This window comes from Balaenoptera acutorostrata, chromosome 4 (assembly GCF_949987535.1).
Source record: "Balaenoptera acutorostrata chromosome 4, mBalAcu1.1, whole genome shotgun sequence".
Lineage (NCBI taxonomy): Eukaryota > Metazoa > Chordata > Mammalia > Artiodactyla > Balaenopteridae > Balaenoptera > Balaenoptera acutorostrata.
The window spans coordinates 21,902,913-21,922,880 of record NC_080067.1 but is presented as its reverse complement, the minus strand read 5'-3'; positions in this window follow the sequence as shown (position 1 = coordinate 21,922,880).

Genomic DNA, 19,968 nt, shown 5'->3' with positions numbered 1-19,968 from the left:
AAGGCAGAGATTTGAGAGGAAGAAGGCTTCAGGCACTCACTCCAACCAGACCATGTTTGTCCCATGATGACATGTTACCACGAGACACTTGTTCCTATTATAAAGCCTTTAAGGAACAAAACAAGCTCACAATGTGTCTATGGCTCGCAGTACTTCTGTCCGAGGTTAATCACCCCAGTCTTGAAGATGGAAGCATTTTCTGGTGGACTCCCAAGAGGCCAGAGGAAGCGAGAGATGAGAGTGGGCTGCCTGCTGCCTTCCTAGTCTTCTCTTCATTAAGCTAGATTTTAATGCTTTCTTTTTTTTTTCTAATAAAGCTATTAGAAAAATGACTTATGATTGTGAGGCTCAGTGAGACCTCCAGGGAGCGAAGGTGGGGGCATGAGCAGAAGCGCTGAGCTTGGATCAATGACAGAGAAAGTGGTCTGAGCCATTCTGCCGGTGGGATTTTTGCGTCTCCTGACTCCTATCCCCACTCACCAGCCAGCCAACTGCTCCCTCCCCCAAGGTCTCCAGGTGGACACAGGTTGGGGGGGAGAGCCATCAAGATGGGATGAGTAGCTGCCTCAGTGTCCCAAACCTTTCCCATTTCTCGTCCTGCCCCAGTCCCCTTCCCTGCCATGTGTTCCTTCAGGTACCACCCCCTTTCTCTCCGTCTCTTCTCCGCAGAGCTCCTTGGAGGAATCATCTACACCCACCATCTCTACCTCCCCTCCTATGTCCTGACACCTCCCAGTCCGGGCTTTCATGCTTCACTTGTAGCTGTTCCTTGGTGACAAAGCTCATCTCACTACTCTGGGGGGTAAATCTAATCCACAATCACGTGATACAACTTCCTGCCAGGAAGCTTTGGAAATTGTCCATAACTCCTTCCTTCATGTCGTCTCCTTTGGCTTTTGTGACAACTCTTTTTTTAAAAAAATTTTTATTTTATACTGGAGTACAGTTGATTTATAATGTTGTGTTAGCTTCAGGTGTACAGCAAAGTGATCCAGTTATACATATACATATATCCATTCTTTTCCAGATTCTTTTTCCATATAGGTTATTACAGAATATTGAGTAGAATTCCCTGTGCTATACAGTAGTTCCTTGTTGGTTATCTATTTTATATAGAGTAGTGTGTGTATGTTAATCCCAACCTCCTAATTTATCCCTCATCCCCCACTTTCCCTTTGGTCACCATAAATGTGTTTCCAGGTCTGTGAGTCTGCTTCTGTTTTGTAAGTAAGTTCATTAACTCCCTCCTTCATATCGCCTCCTTTGGCTTTTGTGACAGCTCTTGATAGTTGCTTTCCCACTTACTCCTTGTGGCAGTTATGGAGATGCAACACTCAGACCGCCCCTTTGAGAAAGGACTTCCTGCCTAATTGAGGCTCCCTCAGGATTCCCCTCGTCTGTGGGTCAAGGTCTTCTTGGGCGGCCCCTGGCCAATGACGGAGCAAAGCTGTGGAAGGGCCCAGCCACTGGGCTGCAACCTGGGACCCTCTAACAGGAATCTTTGCCTCGCAGCTCCCAGCTGGGTGGTGGAGACTTAGGTCTGCACCGATCTGACCACACCCCTGCCCAATCCTGCCTCTTCCCTTCCCCTTTCACAGGTGTTGCTCCCAGTAAACCTTTTGTTCTCTAACTCTGTCTCAGTGTTTGTTTCCTGGAGGACCCAAATGACACAATCCTTCTACTCCTCTGTTGCATTCCTGTTTGCCAGCCTCTTAAATGATGATATTTCAAAGGTGTTGGTATAGGCCCTTTTCCCTTCTCAATTTACCCACTATTCTTGGGTCACTGTCTTATTCTCCTCCCTGTTTTTCACTCTCTCTCTCACCCCCCAACTAGTGAAGAAATTCACATCTCTCTCTCAGATCATATTATTCTCCAGTCTTCAAGTCTGTGTATCTCTGCTTTGCCAATATCTCCATTTGGATGTCTTGTAGGCATCTCAAACTTAACATGTGCAAAAATCCCACATCAACCCCAAATCCTTACCTCCCCCCCCACCAAATTTGTCCTCTTGTATTTTCTGTCTTAGTGCATGGTACCTAACTGTGGATTAAATCTCTGTGCCAGAAACTTTGGTTTTGTTCTTGATTCTTCTGTTGCCCTCTGTGGCCTACCACCCACAGCCAATCTCCAGTCTCATGTGACCACTGTCTCCATTCTTGCTGGAGCTGCCTTTGTTCTGGCCTGGGTCACTGCAGTCGCCTCCTGACTGGTCTTTCTGTTCCTAATCCCACCACATTCAATCCATCCTTGAACCCGTTGTCAGGGTGATTCTGAAATACAAATAGGTATCATTCTCCTGACCAGTCTCTTTTAATAGCTTTCCCTCTACCCTTCAATCCAAACATCTCAGAATGGTTTGGGGAAGAGGAGTCCCTGGAACGGCAGCATCAGCATCACCTGGGAACTTATTCGAAATGCAAATTCTCAGGCACCAGCCCAGACCTGAATCAGAAACTCTGGGGGTGGGGCCTAGCAATCTGCTTAACAAGCTTTCCAGGTGATGCGGGCTAAAATGTGAGTATCAGTGGCTTAGGAAGCCATTCACATCTCTAGTTCCCTCAATTGTCCTGATAGCACATCTGCCTCCTGCCCTGCTCTGCTCACCCTGGGCAACTTTTCTGGTCATTACAGGACTCCCTCTGCTAACTCCTGAACCAGTGCATCACCTCCTCCAGGAAGCCTTCCCTGACACTTCTCTAGCTGAGATAGGCACCCCCTCCTCTGTGCTCTCAAATCCCCTGTGCTTCGCTCTATCACAGCTCTTATCTCGCTGTGTTGTAATTGCCTTTTTACCAGGCTGCATCTCCCGCTAGACTGCGAGCTTGTTTAAAAGACAGATTGCCTTTCATCTCTGACTCTCTGGGGCCTGGCTCACTGCCAGGCCTGGAGAAGGGGCGTAGTCATGACGTCCTGATGGGGGAGAATCAGCTCTGCCTTTGCTGGGGTTGCTGGGCTACAGTGACACTGTCAGCTGTCTGGAGCAGGTGTATTCTGCCTCTTCATGTGCATCTGGACATCTACTCTACAAGTAGTGGGACTGGGGTTTGATCTCATCCTGCTTGTTTCATTTCAGCCTTGGGGAGCTGGATGCTGGCATGTGCTAATTGGATGACGGCACTGGGTCTGACTGGCCTTGTAAATGTGTGCACAGGCAGTGAGCGGAGCACAGTTCAAACAAAATCATCTTGAAAATGCTTTGATTCCCCCAGCTAAGCAGTCTGACCCTGCACTCCTGGGAACTTGGCAGAACTCTGCCATGCCGCTATTGGTGAGAGCCTGCCGGGGGGATCAGCTCTGCTGGGAGACTGTTGCATCCAGACTAGTCACGTATTGTGCCGAGTGCTCCAGGTACAAGCCTTTCCCAGTGAGTGACATCCAGGTGAGTCAGTGGTCCTGACTTGAAAGCACAGAGCATTAGCTATGCACCTGGAAATGCATCAAAGCAGAGGGAGAGGCTGAGGGGCACACTGGTCTTTAGGCAACTGAGGGCCCACTTGCAGACGCTAAGAGAAAACAGAGCAAAGAAAGGTTACTGTGTGACCTGAAAAGAATTACACTTCTCCCCCTCCCTGCCTCCTCTAGTTGCAGCTCCTGCCCCGTCCAGGATGCATCAGGAAGGGAGGTCCAGGAGAAAGACAGGGAAAAGTTTGAGCTTCCTGGAGCAGTTGTGTGGACACTGATCCCTTGTGAAGCCAGATCCCCACGTTGCACCTGTCGAAGGGTCTGCTTTCTCCCATCAGCCACCCCTCAGACCAAATGCATCACTTTAGGGCAGTGGTCCTTCATCTATTTTGGGTGATCAGGGACCCTTTTGGGAATCCTAGAAAATGATAGTAATTCTCCCCAGAAAAAGGAACAGTTCCCATAGATGCATAATTTTTGGTCTCATTTCAGGTGCTTTATGAAATCACCGAGGTTTATCCATTAACCCATAGGAGCCTATGGACTGCTGAGAAGGAATCCCCACTTCTAGTCGCTCCTGGTCCTTCCTGCACCAAAGTCGCCTCCTGGATCAGCCTCACCCTGGAAGCCCTGGGAGGAATGTCTCCCTTCCCAGCGCTCACATGCACGGAGCCTGGCTGCACAGCAAAGCACGGCAGGTGACACAGCCCTAGTCTCCGGAGTCAGGAGTGCAGTTGCTGCCCGGCTTCCTGTCCTGGTTTCCCCACTTACTTGCCGTGTGACCTTGTGGACTGATGGATGAGCCATGCTGAGCTTCAGCTTCCTTGCTGATGAAGTGAGTGTGATCACAGGATCTGCCCCACAGGGTTGCTGCGAGACTTCAGTGAGAGCCTGCCCGTCAGACCCTACGCGGGGACTGGTACGGAGGGAAATGCAGGGGCGGGGCCTTTTGTTCTCTGTGTCCTGGGTGCCTGGCACAGGGTCTGCGCACAGTAGGTATTCAACTGATGTTAGTGAAAGAGGAGAAGGAATCACTAGACTGAGATAGAGATAATTGCACCCATGGGAATTGGCTAAATGTGACCAGTAAATGGGCAGTGGCCTTGCCTTTAGTGTCCCATCCTGCTTAGGCTCATGGATTGCCCCCCCAAGTTGGAGAGCTGGGCACTCAACCTAGGACTTGGCAGGTATGGATTAAATGAGATAATGTGAAAAGTGAGGCATGATGTAGAAGCTCTGGCTTTGGAGTCAGAACTGGGTTCAAAACTAGCTTCTGACTCTCATCTCCCTTTGGGCAGACTTATCTCTCAGAGCCTGAGTTTCCTCAAATGACATGTGAAACTATTGATGTCTATCTATCTCATAAGATTCTTGTGCAGGGCTTCCCTGGTGGTGCAGTGGTTAAGAATCCACATGCCAATGCTGGGGACATGGGTTTGAGCCCTGGTCCGGGAAGATCCCACATACCGCGGAGCAACTAAGCCCATGCGCCACAGCTACTGAACCTGCGCTCTAGAGCCCGCGAGCCACAACTACTGAGCCTGTGCGCCACAACTACTGAAGCCCACGCACCTAGAACCCGTGCTCCACAACAAGAGAAGCTACCGCAATGAGAAACACACGCACCGCAATGAAGAGTAGCCCCCACTTGCTGCAACTAGAGAAAGCCTGCGTGCAACAATGAAAACCCAACACAACCAAAAATAAATAAATAAAATAAATAAATTTATATAAAAAAAGTTTCTTGTGCAGATCAGATTGTACTAAGTATATAAAATGTTGAGCACATAAAGATGCTGAAGAAGTGGAATCTGTGGTCTTATTGGAGACAGTGGAGGGCTGAACAGATGTGAGGTCTGAAGATGGGTGAGCCATTGTTCATTTTTGGATTAAGATCAGCCTAGCTCTAGACACAGAGACCTAGGAACATGCCTGATGCTGGGCTTTAAGTTAGGTGCTTGAAATCAAATCATGGCTTATCTCTTACTAGCTGGGTAACATTGAGCAAGTCAATTAACCTCTCTGAGCTCCAGTTTCTTCATCCTGAAATGGAAATAATAATACTACCCACCACAAAGAGTTGCTTTTATTGTGATGCTCAAGTGAGAGAATGTATAATTGCACTTAGTGCAATGTCTGGCCCATAGCAAGCACTCAGTAAATGGTAGCTTTATTACTACTATTATCTGAGGGAGGGTAAGAGGGGCGTCCCCACCCTAAACCCTACCCCAACCTGTAGAGCTCACCAGGTAGCAGGGGTCAGCCTGCTAACTTCTTGAGGAATTGTTTTGTTTTGTTTTTGCTTTATAGCTAAGTTTGGACAATGTAATGGCAGTCTGCAGGTCATCTGGCCTGGGCTGGGCCAGGAGAAAGACCAAGGCCCCATAGATTCCAGGGGCCATGGAGACCCTGAATGGTCCCTGAATGCATGCTGCTTAGAGCTTACTCTGTTTGAGATGCTCTGTGCATGTTTCCCGGACAACTGTTTCCTCTCCTTCCTGGGCCCTGGGACCCCTGCCAGCTGAGTTTTCCAGGAATACACCCACATTATCCTAGGTAGAAGAAATTCATCTCAGGCTACCTGAAGCAGAGGCCACATGGATCCAGTGCTCCCTGCAAACCAGCTCCTCCAGGAGAGCCCCCCAGGCCCAGGGAGGCTGCCGAGCTTCATTCATATTCATCATCACTTGGAGCTGCACCTTTTCTCCAGGCTGTGTGGGGATGTGCGTCGCCATGGAAACGCTAGAGGTGAAATCACTCAAGTGTTGGCAAGCAGAGTTTCTCTCTGGAGCTTGGAAAAATGGAGATCAGGCTCACCGTGTCACAGAAAGGAAAGATGCCCTCAAAACAACTTGCACACTCTCAATTCTATTTGGGGACTTTCTCTTTAAATAAAAACTGAACCATAAATGAAAGAGAAATGTTTTCAGTCTCTAGATTGGCTGCCCCAGAGAGTCCACTTGGAATGGACATGCCAATCCTTTCTGGCTTTCCTAATCTGCTACATCTTGTAGAGTGGATAACACATTCTGTCTGAAAAGAAATGGGGTGACATCTCGGAGTTGATATTTCAAATCAATGAAGCTGGAGCCCAGAAGTGTGGACTCTTGTGCTTCTTGGCCACTTCTGGTCCTTTGCCTGCTTTTTGTGCTCAGGACACATTTTCTAAATGAGGATCTGATAGGCTCCTGGTGGCTAAGTTTCTGAAGGATATATTTGCTCACCTGGGCAGGCTCCAAGATCACTGTGTTCATACCTACTCACAGGTCACCCTGCCCTCAGACAGGAGCAGACAGGTCTCTATGCCTGCTCTTTGGGGGCTAATTTTGGCAGTGAGAGACCACACAGCTCTGGCTGCCTGGCTGGGGCAGGGGAGGAGAAGCAGGAAATGGAGAGAGTGCAGGGGGTGCTGGAGTGCAGTTGGGCACTAGGGTAGCTTACAGGAGACTTTGGCTAGTGGAGGGATCTGAGCACATCCATGGTTTGAAGGAGGCCATCAGTGTGGACCACTTGAATTCTAGTTAGTCTCAGAGTGCAGCAATCTTTCCTGTCTTTTTTTTCTCCATTGGGTAACAAGAGCACTGATAATTCCTTTCCATCCATCAAGGGCAGGTTTTGACACATCATGTAAAAGATTGGCTTCACTTGTTCACTCATTCGTCAAAAATATGTGTCAGGCACTTATTAAGAGCCCTGAGCACGTTCCCTGACATACAGTAGGCACCCAAATTTGTTGAATAAATGGCTATCCTAAGACTAATAAGAAAAAAAAAAATGTGTCAGGCACTATGGTAGGGCCTGAGGATACAGCCTTCTTGCAAATAGTCATGGACCAGGATGGCAGAATGAATATATGGTCACAGATAAAGACACAGATAAAGTAAGTGCTTTCAGCAAATGACTCTATTGTAGCAGTTATAACTTTTCTATTTTTATCAGGGACTTTGATTACTATGTCAAAGGCGGTTAAGACAGACAGACAGACACCCATAGCAACTGGTCTTGAAACTAAGGTCAGTGTTTCACTTTCCCAGGTGAGAACAGACAGGTCAACTGAAATGCAGTCTAGCGGAGGGATCAATTAGGAGCTTAGAATTAACATACACACACTACTATATATAAAATAGATAACCAACAAGGACCTACTGTATAGCACAGGGAACTATGCTCAATGTTCTGTAATAACCTATATGGGAAAAGAATCTGAAAAAGAATATATGTATATGTATAACTGAATCACTCTGCTATACACCTGAAACTAACACAACATTGTAAATCAACTATACTCCAATAAAATTTTTTTAAAAAAGAAATGCAATCTAATCTATTCCATTCCATGCTTTTAAGGTTGTGCCTTAGTTTCTCCATATTAAACTTCAGTCAAAACAATTAGAATATTCTATGTTTTTCAGAGACCCTAATGTAGCAAGAGCTAAGGTTTGAAGATGTTGGCACGTGAGGTTGGTGATTCCTCTCCTGGTATCTGACTTAGGGCTGCCCAGGGCACAACTCAGGGGGTGTCATTTACATAGATTACATTGTGGGTGGTGCTTCTGAGCTGTGCAATTAGGCAGCCCTGGTGCAGGTGGCTCTGAGGGTGGTGTTTGGAGGCAAGTGGGGACTAAACTCTAGGAGGCAGGCAGGAGGTGAAGAGATGCTCCGAGGGGTATAGGAGGTCCAGAATGAGTCAGTGCAGGGGGGTGGGTGGTGTGCTGTTGACATGGCAGAATGGCATTGCCAGACGTTAATGTGACAAGCAGGGTGATGGTGGACAGTAGCCAACAGGAGAATGAGCAAGAACTCATGGAGATAAGACAGACCAGTTCCTTTGGGAGGCTTCTAGAAAAGCACCAAAATAGAGACATCTGAAGTGCTACTATTTTGTAAGTGGAGGCCTATTGGTCTACAGCCTTGGGGACAAACTTGTAAAATGGCCATATGTATGATTCACTATTTAGTGGGGCCCTGGGTCATATGGGCTTCCTGTTTGGTACATAGCTCTCAGGAGGATTATTGTTTTCAGAAAAGGAACACTTGTTTCCTTCTTCAGGGCCTCAGGGAGAGAATTACAAAAGTGTGAGAGGACCGTAAATACTGTTGCAGGTGTACCTCGGCTGAGCACCTGGCTTCTCTCTCCTCCTAGCAGAGGCCAATTTCCTCTTCTTCCTGGGCACACGCCTAGACTACATCTCCCAGACTCCCTTGCAGTTAGGTGTAACCATGTGACCAAGTTTCTGCCAACGGAATGTGAACTGAGATGATGTGTACCGTTTCCAGGCCTGGCATAAAACATCCCAAGTACAGTGCTCCATGATCTTTCCCTTTCTGCTGGCTTGATATAGATCAGCACGGCGATCTTGGAAGCCACATGTTGAAGGTAGGGAAACACAAGGTGGAAACAGCCTGGGTCCCTAAATCACCACTCAAAGCAGATCTGCTTGCCAATTAGGAACCTCCACTTGGGGCTTTACACAAGTAAGAATAAGTCTATATCAGGTCTGAACCATCATACTTGTTCGAGTTTGTTTGTTGCAGCAGCAAGTAGTACCTTAACTGAAACACTGTTAGTCTTGAGTTTCTCCCCTGGTCAGGTCTGACTGTTCTGAATCAGGAGTCTACTTCTGGTCCAGAGAGTGTGGTAATGGAGCTGCATAGAGCAAACCATGGTTATCTCTGAAGAAATAGCCTAACTCTCAGCAGGGGCTTCAGTGGGGAAATTTTTCTTGGAAGGGGACCGAGAGCATGGCAGTTACCGTGACTTACTGTCTAATGCTGTTGGGAAAAAAACAAAACAAACAAAATACAGCAAAAAAAACCTCTATATAACTGAAATCTGCCTTCTAGTAACTTCCCTTCTTATACCCCGTTCTTCTCTTTGCAGCAATAGTTTAGTCTCCTCTCTGTTGTTATGTTTCCAGGGGTTCTCTTCTCCCAGCTCTTCCCCAGTTCTGACTTGGTTCCTTTGATGGCCTAGTCCCTAAAGCACAGGCTTTGGAGTTACATGACATCAGCTCAAATTCAACCATCTCCACATACTGGCCTTGTGATAATGAACACATTCTCTCTCTGAATCCCAACCTCTTCATCTGTCCAGTGGAGATGGAGGTGCTTCACAGGGCTGTTGTTGTGAGTAGTTAATGAGATCCAGTGCCTGAAGCACCCAACAATGTGCCTGGTAGAGTCGGCGTCTCCTCAGCTGTAGCTGTGATTTCTGTTGTGTTTGCTGTTGTGATTTCAGGCCTTTCACCAACTTGGTGAGTGGCTCTGAATATACTGAGGTTGGTTCAAATCCCGTGGAACTTGGATTGAACGCAGTTCTGTAGCTGGTGTCCAACTGACATCAGTGCATGGGACGTCTGCTTCTTGTGAAGTGGGTACTGTATTCATGCTCCTTTCCTCTGGTTAGCAGGCCTGTCAAGGAGCTTGTTCTCAGCTGGACCCTCAGACCATCAGGACAGTAGCATTGTACCAACACACCCGGTCCACTTAAGACATCACTCTTTGTCCTAGGTCTTGACAACTCAGGGTACCTCCCATGGCACTACCAGCTGAGAGGTGTTTTGGGGAGCCTGGCACATTCTAAAGGATCTTTGAAAGGATTTTATAGAAGAAGCATTCTTCACCTTTCTTGGATCTTGGGTCTTCTGGAGAATTTGATGGAAGTTCTGGATCTTCTTTCTACTAAGATATCAAGACACCTATAGACACAGTGCTTTGCATACTATTTGGAAGGCCTCAGAAGAGAATCAGCCCTTGGCTGGCAGGGTTGGGCTGGGAGCATGCCTGCTCTTCCTGGGGAGCTGTGGACTCTTCCTTGAGAAGATGCTCCAGGCAACCTCCCTGCCCGTGGCCTTAGCAAAGTGAGGAGGATCCAAGCACTTTTCTCATCAAACTCAAATCAGCTGTGTAAACCTCAGAGGCGACTTCTCTGTGGCCTCCTAGTCATCTCTGTCTGAACAACCCTGCAGGTTCAGAACGTTTATCAGTGTCATTGGGAGTCTGCCGATGTTATGTGGCACTTAATTCGTTCTTTGGAGGAAAGTGAGTTACCACCTAGGAGGGTAGGCTGGGGGGCAGGAATGCACAGAGGGAAGGGAAAATGACACTGCACATGGAAAAAATCAAGTGTGCCCTTACTGCTTCTCTGAGATTGCAACCTGAGAGGAGCCCACTTTTGCTGATGGGGCTTAAGGAGGTTTTCCAAAGCACTGAGACAAAGGACGCCGCCTCTCCCCCCCCATCTTTGTTGCTCTCACTCCTTTTCCGCGTGTGGAACCACATCCAGTGGAGGCGGAAGGGGACAGGCCATCCACTTGACTGTCAGAGCTGATCACTGCTGACCTTATCAAAACACAGAAGCAATACACTCTCCTCCCAGCAGCCCAGAAAAAAAATCACAAGGAGTTTGAACCGAAGCAATTTGAAGTGAGGAATCATCTGAAGCAGAAGACAAGTCAGTAAACAGTTGGGTCTCTGAATCCTCCCAGACTCAGAGTCAAGCGAGACCAGTAGCCTCACTAGAATATTTGTGCAGGATGGGAGCCTGATGAGGGGAGAAATCCAAAGCAGCCTTTGTTGGCCGTTGCCCCTTCCTGGCTGGCCCTCTGGGCTCAGAATGTCACCTGTACTGGGAAGGAGGCCTGTGGGCCTGGGGGATAGAACCCAGAACAGTGACCTTGGTCCTCCCCAGGACCTTTCAGCAGGCTCTTGGGAAGACCCTCTCCTGGCCTGACCCTGGAGCAGAGGCCTCTAGGCTCCACTGTACCCTTGGAAAAACCAAGCTGTGTCACTGATTTAATGCCAAGGGGTCTTCACGATGCTTCCACCTCCCACCCACCCTTGTTTCTTTCTCCTCTTTCTCTTTTCTTCAGTCTTGCTCTCTAGTCCTTATCTCTTTCTACTTTGCCTCTTTTTTCAGGAGGAAGAAGACTAGAAGGAAGGAATGGAGTAGAAGCCATCATGGGTAGAAGGGAAGGGGAGTTAGACGAGGTTACCCAGTGCCCGCAGAAGTACCTGCCTTCCTGCATAAGCCGTATTCTGCAGGTCACCCACCGTGGCAGGTTTTGGGTTGGGGTGCAGACCCTCTGGAACACCAGAGGCTATTCCCTGGTGGCAGTGGGACCTGAGCTAGATGTATTCCATCCTTTCTCTGGCCTTCTCAATCCTTCTAACAACAAACCAGTGTCTTGAGTATATTCCCTCAAGACATCGACTCCCTAACCATGTCTCCATCTCCCATTTCTGGCCATTCCCGCCATCTCAGAGCTCATAGCAGCTGGTGCCCAGGGCCGACAGAACCATCAGGCTTTACTGTACTACATACTGTGTATGACAATTGCCCACCCTGTCTCTCTCCATCACTCTGCACACACTTCCTTGAGGTCAGCAACTGGTCTGATTCATACTGGTGTCGCCAGAGCCTATCCCAGGAGACTGCACAGAGCAGAGCCCAGGGACTGGTATTCCTGAGGAGCCCGGTGCTCATCAGGAAGGCAGGCCTACCTTCACCGGAGTCCACATGGACCCCTGCATAGAGGCATCAAGGTCAGCCCTTCTGTGGCTTCATAGCTTTGCTGTTGAGCAAGAACATGGACAGCAGAGCTGGCCGCCTCGCCAGCCTCACGACACTAATGCGTTTTCATTTCTTTGCACGTCCGGTGGCCTCTGCCTGGAATGCATCCTACCCAGGCAGAATTAATTTCTGCCTGGGCATGTCTCTTTTCTGAGTTCCCAAAGGACGTTGTACTCAGGTTTTTATAGCACTGATTACATTGTGCTTTATTGGCTGTTTGCATGACTGTCTCCTCCTATGTAGGCATTCATCCCACATATACTCATTGAGCATCTTTGCCAGGTGTGGGAATGCGTGAAGAAAGGCCATCATGGAGCCAAGTGGGAGGATGAATGGCCTTGACAATGCCAGGCACAGAGTAGGCTCGCATCAAAAGTTCATTGAGTGGAATAGAGGGTGTGGCGTTTGGAGAGGCTGGGCAGAGAAGGGGGCCAGGAACAGGAGATGGAGGCACATTTAGGGAGTCGATGTCTTATTGTTAACGTCCAGAGAGTTTCGTACTGGGAGGGGAGAAATGTGAGCAGAAGCAAGGAAATCTTGTTGGCTGAGGTGGGCTGGAGCCGGGGTCCAACAGGTTAGGCTGCTTCAAAGACAGCATTAACCAGGAGCCTGCACCCTGCAGGACTCACCCAAGGGTGTGGCCGCAAGTGTCCTGCCAGCCGTTTATACCAGCCAGCGCTGTGCACAGACACAGGTCTCTGGATGCTGGGGGAGGGAGAATGATGATCAGGAGGGCACACACGGAGCAGCAGTGGCAAGTAGGCCCTGGTGCCGACTTTACTAATTGAGGGGAGTGTAATGCACTGGATTTTTTAGTATCACATTGGTAAATGGAGGGAAACCACCACTGAGCATACAATTAAACAGTAGGGATGAAGCGTCACAGGTTTGCATCCTCTCCTCAAGGGAAGGAGAAAGTAAGGTGGGGGGGCAGATGGGAGTGGTACCCTAGGCCTCTTGGGTCCCTGGCGTGCAGAGCCCTTGCCTGTAGCTGGTGCTGAGCGAGCCTTCCAGTTCCCTGTGCAGCTTAACATGCCCAGAAGCAGGTGAGGCCGCCAGCCTGCTAGCTGTCAGGATCTCCCGACAGAGCAGCCCGGAGCCCTTTGGAGCAGAGGAGCGCTGGTGCCCGATCTTTCTTCCCAGCGAATCCCTTCCCACACAACTGAGCATCCAGGGAAATTCCCAGAAGCCCCAGAAGCTCATCCCCCTGCGGGCAGGGAGCAGAAATGAGCACAGGAGCACCAGCCGCAGATGACCACAGCTTCTAAATTATCATTTCATTAGTTTGGAACCTGGGGAAAACACGGTTCAAGTCATACGGAAAAATAAATGAGTAAGGGGAGCCTGATTTTAAATCCTGCTGGTTGTGTTCAGCACGCCCATGACGGTAAGCAGAGCTCTCTTTTTAAAGGGGTCACTGTTGATTAGCTGCAGTGCCCTTTTGAGCACTTTGTGTAGTTACAGTGTGGTTATGCCGTGCTGGGGAGGAAGCATCCAGTTCCACATAGCTTTTTTTTTTTTTTAAATATGTATTGGAGTATAATTGCTTTACGATGGTGTGTTAGTTTCTGCTTTATAACAAAGTGAATCAGTTATACATATACATATGTTCCCATATCTCTTCCCTCTTGCATCTCCCTCCCTCCCACCCTCCCTATCCCACCCCTCTAGGTGGTCACAAAGCACCGAGTTGATCTCCCTGTGCTATGCGGTTGCTTCCCACTAACTACCTATTTTACCTTTGGTAATGTATATATGTCCATGCCACTCTCTCACCCTGTCACATCTTACCCCTCCCCCTCCCCATAACCTCAAGTCCATTCTCTACATCTGCGTCTTTATTCCTGTCTTGCTCCTTTATGCCTCCTCCTGTCAGGCTGAAATTGGCTCCCTCGCTCTGTGACTGTGCTTTATGGCGGAGCTGAGCGGGTGGAGCGGTCTGGGTGTTTACGCTTGCTGCCTGCCCCACGGCAGGCCAATTCTTCCTCATTCCACTATCTTGAGATTGGTACTCTATCCCCATCGGAGTGGACACCCGATTCCATTTCCACAAGCTGTGTGTTCTAGTTCTCTTCCTCTTTAGCCATTAAGCGATGCCTGGGAGTGCTTTTTATGTCCTCTAACCGCTGACGGCTTGTTCTGATTCTTCATCCTCCGTGGGAATAGCAGGAGTCTGCTGCCCACTCCCCGGAGACCAGGAGTCTCGTCTCATTTCCTCTAGCAGACAGGCTTGTCCTGCCCAAGGAGGGTTGTTCTTTTTTTTTAAAAGTTAAAAAAAAATTTTATTTGGAGTATAGTTGATGTACAATATTGTGTTAGTTTCAGGTGTACAGCAAAGTGAATCAGTTACACATATACATATATCCACTCTCTTTTAGATTCTTTTTCCATATAGGTCATTACAGAGTATTGAGTAGAGTTTCCTGTGCTATACAGTAGGTCCTTGTTAGTTATCTATTTTATATATAGTAGTGTGTATATGTCAGTCCCAATCTCCCAATTTATCCCTCCCTACTGCTTCTGCCCAGTAACCATAGGTTTGTTTTCTATGTCTGTGACTCTATTTCTGTTTTGTAGATAAGTTCATTTGTACCCTTTTTTTAGATTCCACATATAAGCGATATCACATATTTGTCTTTCTCTGTCTGACTTACTTCACTCAGTATGACAATCTCTAGGTCCATCCACGTTGCTGCAAGTGGCATTATTTTGTTCTTTTTTATGGCTGAGTAATATTCCACTGTATATATGTACCACATCTTCTTCATTCATTCCTCTGTTGACGGACATTTTGGTTGCTTCCATATCCTGGCGATTGTAAATAGTGCTGCAATGAACATTGTGGTGCATGCACATTTTCAAATTATGGTTTTCTCTGGATATATGTCCAGGAGTGGTATTGCTGGGTCATATGTTCGCCCACGGAGGGGTTCAGACTGAGTTTCACAAAGCCTCCTGAATATGCCACTGTCATAAGACATTTTAGCAGGTGGCAGGGGAGGTGTGGGGCACTTGAGACCTGGGTTTGTGTCCCAAGCTGCACCAATGATAACCCTGCTGAACCCCAGTTCCCCATCTACAGAATGGGGACAAGAGGCTGTGCTGTGGGGAGGGATGACAGCTACAGAGCTCTAGGCATCTTCAAACCTGCTTCTTTCAGTGTGCATGTGCTTGGGCTTTTATTAGGTTTGAGACCACGTGACCTTACAAAAACCTTGCAAAAAGCCAGAGAACCTCTTAGTTTTAAGCTGATCCTGGGTGCCAAGGGTCTTGGTTTCTGAGTAGGTCTGGTTGGTTAGGATATTCTGAGATGTTCTTAGAATGATCCTGCGGATCCTCATTAGTATGATAGCTACTGCTTTTTGAGCGCCTACTGGAGTAAACACTGATCTATTGCATTCTTTGTGTCCTGTAATTTTTATCGTGACACTACGAGGCAGATATTCTTATTCCCATTTGATGGATAAGGAAACTGAGACTCAGGGAGGTTAATAATGGGTCCAAAATCTCACATTTGATAAATGTGAGAGTTGAGTTTCAACTGGCCTTCTGACTTCCAATTCCATCTTTCCACCATGCATTGCTGTCCCTGCAGAAATCAAAGAATCCAAGTTAAGCGATTCCCTAGAGCAGCGCTGTCTATTAGAAAGTTTTCTACGATGATGGAAAATTCTTACTCTGCTCTGTCTAATACGATAACCATTAGCCACCTGAAATGTGGCTAATGTGACAGAGCTGAGTTTTACATTTTATTTCATTTTAATTTCTAAATTTAAATAGCTCACGTGGGTAGTGGTTGCCATATTAGACAGTGCAGTGCTAGATTCTGCATTTTGCTCATGTGAGTCTTCAGGAGACCCCAGGAGCTTGTAATCTATGGCCTCCACTCAAGCTCCTCCCAACTCACCACCACGTATACACACTGAGTGGCTACCTTCTTATAGTTCTGTAGTAAACTGTATGTCATCTTCTGCTCATAGTGATATGGCCAGGGCCCTGGCGTCTTTTTCTGGACTGGATCGTTCTCCATCTGGTAGTTTCTTTCCCCAGCTCCCCTTTAACTTTTGGTTTCTGATCTTCAATCTCAGTCTCCAGTTTGCCAGCTCAATTCTATCTGTAGCTATGATTGGCGGTCCTATTAGCCTTCTAGAAGTCACTGGCAGTTAGGTACACAGCCTCTTTCACATTCTTGGCAATTGGAGCATCACATTTTTTTCTTTCTCTTTGAAATATCTTTTTTTTTTTCTGATTATAGAAGTAGTGCATATTGATAATAGAAAATGTAGAAAATATGGAAAAAATAAGTAAAAACTGAGAGCAATGCCAATATTCAGACATTATCACCTTTATAATTTGAGATGTTTTCTTCCAGATACATGTAGTTTTAACATAAGGAAGATACTGTTTGTAATCTCAACTTTTATTTACCAATAGGTCATGAATATTTTGTCATCAAATATACTTCAAAAACATAATTTTAAACAGGTGTAAAGTAGTTTCTTGAGTGAATATATATTAAAGCTTATTTAACCAATCTCTCAGTGGAACATTTAGGTTATTTCCAGTGTTTTGCTATTTTGTTCATTTTGTACCGAATGAACATCTGTACAGCTGATTCAGATAATTCCTTGTGTATACCTGTAATCATGTCACTAGAGCAGAGTCCTAAATTGCAGTTGAGAGGTCAAAGGACATGTGTGTTTTAAAGCTCTCCCTGGGGCGATTGGGACTGACATATATACACTGCTGTGTATAAAATAGATAATTAATGAGAACCTACTGTACAGCACAGGGAACACTACTCAGTGCTCTGTGGTGACCTAAATGGGAAGGAAATCTAAAAAAGAGTGGGTATATGTATACGTATGATTGATTCACTTTGCTGTACAGCAAGAAACTAACACAACATTGTAAAGCAACTATACTCCAATAAAAATTAAAAAAAATAACAAAATTTACCATCTTAAAAAAAAAAAAAAAAACCAAAGCTCTCGCTGGGTGTTGCCAAAATTGCTTCCGGGAAGTTCACCAACTTTTATTCCCATCCATGGAGTATAAGACTGCCTACCTGTGATGGGATCAAGCAACCCGAGCAAATGTCCACCTCTCATGTTCACCACTGTATTGTTTAAAAATTGAAATTGGAAGGTGTTTCACTTTGTAGCAACTTACTCCAAAACTTAGCAATCTAAAACCACCACTTAATTTTGTTCACAGTTTTGTGAGGCAGGAATTCAGGAAGGGCTCGGCTGGGCGTTTCTTCCATGGGGTCTTTGAAGTGATTACTGTCAGAAGCTGGCTGGGGCTGGAATCACAGAAGTCTTGATAAGGCTGAGCTTTCAAAACGGCTCACTCACATAGCTGTTCTTGGCGCTCGCTGCTGCCTAGGAGCTCAGCTGGGGCTGTCAACTGGAGTCCCACCTGGGATCGTTCCAGAGTGGTGATCTCAGGGTAGTTGGGCTTCTTGTATGGCATCTGGCTTCCACCAGAGTGAGTATTCCAAGGGATCCAAGTAGAAGCTGTATGGCATTTTCTGACCAAAACTGGGGGTCATGCAGCATCACTTGTACCATTCTCTACTGGTTAAAGCACTCATACATTTGGGCAGATCCACGTGGAGGGGACATAGACTCTACTTTTTAATGGAAGAAATGTCAAAGATTTGGGGCCTTTTTTGAAAACTGCCAAGAAGATATTTTACATGTGAGCATGGTCTGCATGATATTAGTGACAAATCACCATCAATGATACTCAAGTGTTCAAGGGACCTGAGTCTGAGAAGGTGTCTAAAGACCCTGCTGGATAAACATGATGGCTGCTAAGGGTCTTGTGTTGGGTTGATGCTTATGTGAATATGGGAGACCACGAGTAAGCTGGGGATTTATTAGTTAATGTGAACAACAGTCAAGGGTCCAGAGTCTGGGGTTGGCTGGTTGCTGAGCCCCGGGCATCTCTGACATAAGGAGGGGGTTCAGAGAGCCCAGTCATGTAGGAGGATGGGGCAGTGTGGATCAAAGAATCTTCTGTGGACCTTTCCAGAATACATATGGCCAGAGAGAGGAAGGGATTTTGGCATGTCTATTTTGAAACAATTCTGACAATTACAATGCCACCCTCCCCAAAGACCCCTGGTTTACAAGTGTTTTATTTTGCATCTGTCACCTCAGTTGATTCTTGCAAAGGGCAAAGTAGGTGTTAGTACACTTGTTTCACAGAGAAGGAATCCGAAGCACAGAGAGGTTAAGTAACTAGGCAGACAGACTCACATTGAACCAGGAATTTCTGACTGCTCTAGAAATCATTAGGCAGGTTCCTTTCTGTGAAGATCTCATGGCCACTCCCTTCACTGTGGCATTCTTGAGGCTGTGTCTGGCATATGTTTGGTTGGACTGTGTTGGTAGCTTTATGGTCCAGAGGGTCTGGGACAGGGAGATTCTGGGGCTTGGACCTTCTGTGTACATAGGGACATTGTCCTGTCTGATTAGCTTGTAAGTTTCAGCTGAATTTGGTTTGTGAAGGTGACACATCATCTGGTGGGAATGCTGAGGCCATTAAGGATGCACAGCACATCTCCAAATGCAACAGCTTGGCTCCATTCATCCAAATGTAGGTCAGTGGTGAAAAAACAACAAAACAAGCCTTCATTTTACATTTCAAAAGTGCTGCCCAGGGAGGAAGGCTGGCCTGCTGCTTGGAAGTGAATCTGGCTGGAGCCAACTTTTAAAGCCCAGGATGTGTCTTTCTTTCTTTCTTTTTTTTTTTAAACATCTTTATTGGAGTATAATTGCTTTACAATGGTGTGTTAGTTTCTGCTTTATAACAAAGTGAATCAGCTATACATATACATATATCCCCATATCTCCACCTTCTTGCGTCTCCCTCCCACCCTCCCTATCCCACCCCTCTAGGTGGTCACAAAACACTAAGCTGAACTCCCTGTGCTTTGCGGCTGCTTCCCACTAGCTATATTACATTTGGTAGTGTATATAAGTACATGCCACTCTCTCACTTCATCCCAGCTTACCTTTCCCCCTCCCCGTGTCCTCAAGTCCATTCTCTACATCTGTGTCTTTGTTCCTGTCCTGTCCCTAGGTTATTCATAACCATTTTTTTTTTTAGATTCCATATATATGTGTTAGCATACGGTATTTGTTTTTCTCTTTCTGACTCACTTCACTCTGTATGACAGACTCTAGGTCCATCCACCTCACTACAAGTAACTCAATTTCGTTTCGTTTTATGGCTGAGTAATAGTCCACTGTATATATGTGCCACATCTTCTTTATCCATTCACATGTTGATGGACAGTTAGGTTGCTTCCATATCCTGGCTATTGTAAATAGAGCTGCAGTGAACATTGTGGTACATGACTCTTTTTGAATTATGGTTTTCTCAGGGTATGTGCCCAGTAGTGGGATTGCTGGATCGTATGGTAGTTCTATTTTTGTTTTTTTAAGGAACCTCCATACTGTTCTCCATAGTGGTTGTATCAATTTACATTTTTCAGTATATGTAAATCAGTCAATCTGATACACTTTATTAACAAATTGAAGGATAAAAACCATATGATCATCTCAATAGATGCAGAAAAAGCTTTTGACAAAATTCAACACCCATTTATGATAAAAACCCACGAGAAAGTAGGCATAGAGGGAACTTACCTCAACATAATAAAGGTCATATATGACAAACCCACAGCCAACATTGTTCACAATGGTGAAACACTGAAACCATTTCCACTGAGATCAGGAACAAGATAAGGCTGCCCACTCTCACTGCTATTATTCAACAGAGTTTGGAAGTTTTATCCACAGCAATCAGAGAAGAAAAAGAAATAAAAGGAATCCAAATAGGAAAAGAAGAAGTAAAGCTGTCACTGTTTGCAGATGACATGATACTATACATAGGGAATCCTAAAGACACTACAGAAAACTACTAGAGCTAATCAGTGAATTTGGTAAAGCAGCAGGATACAAAATTAATGCACAGAA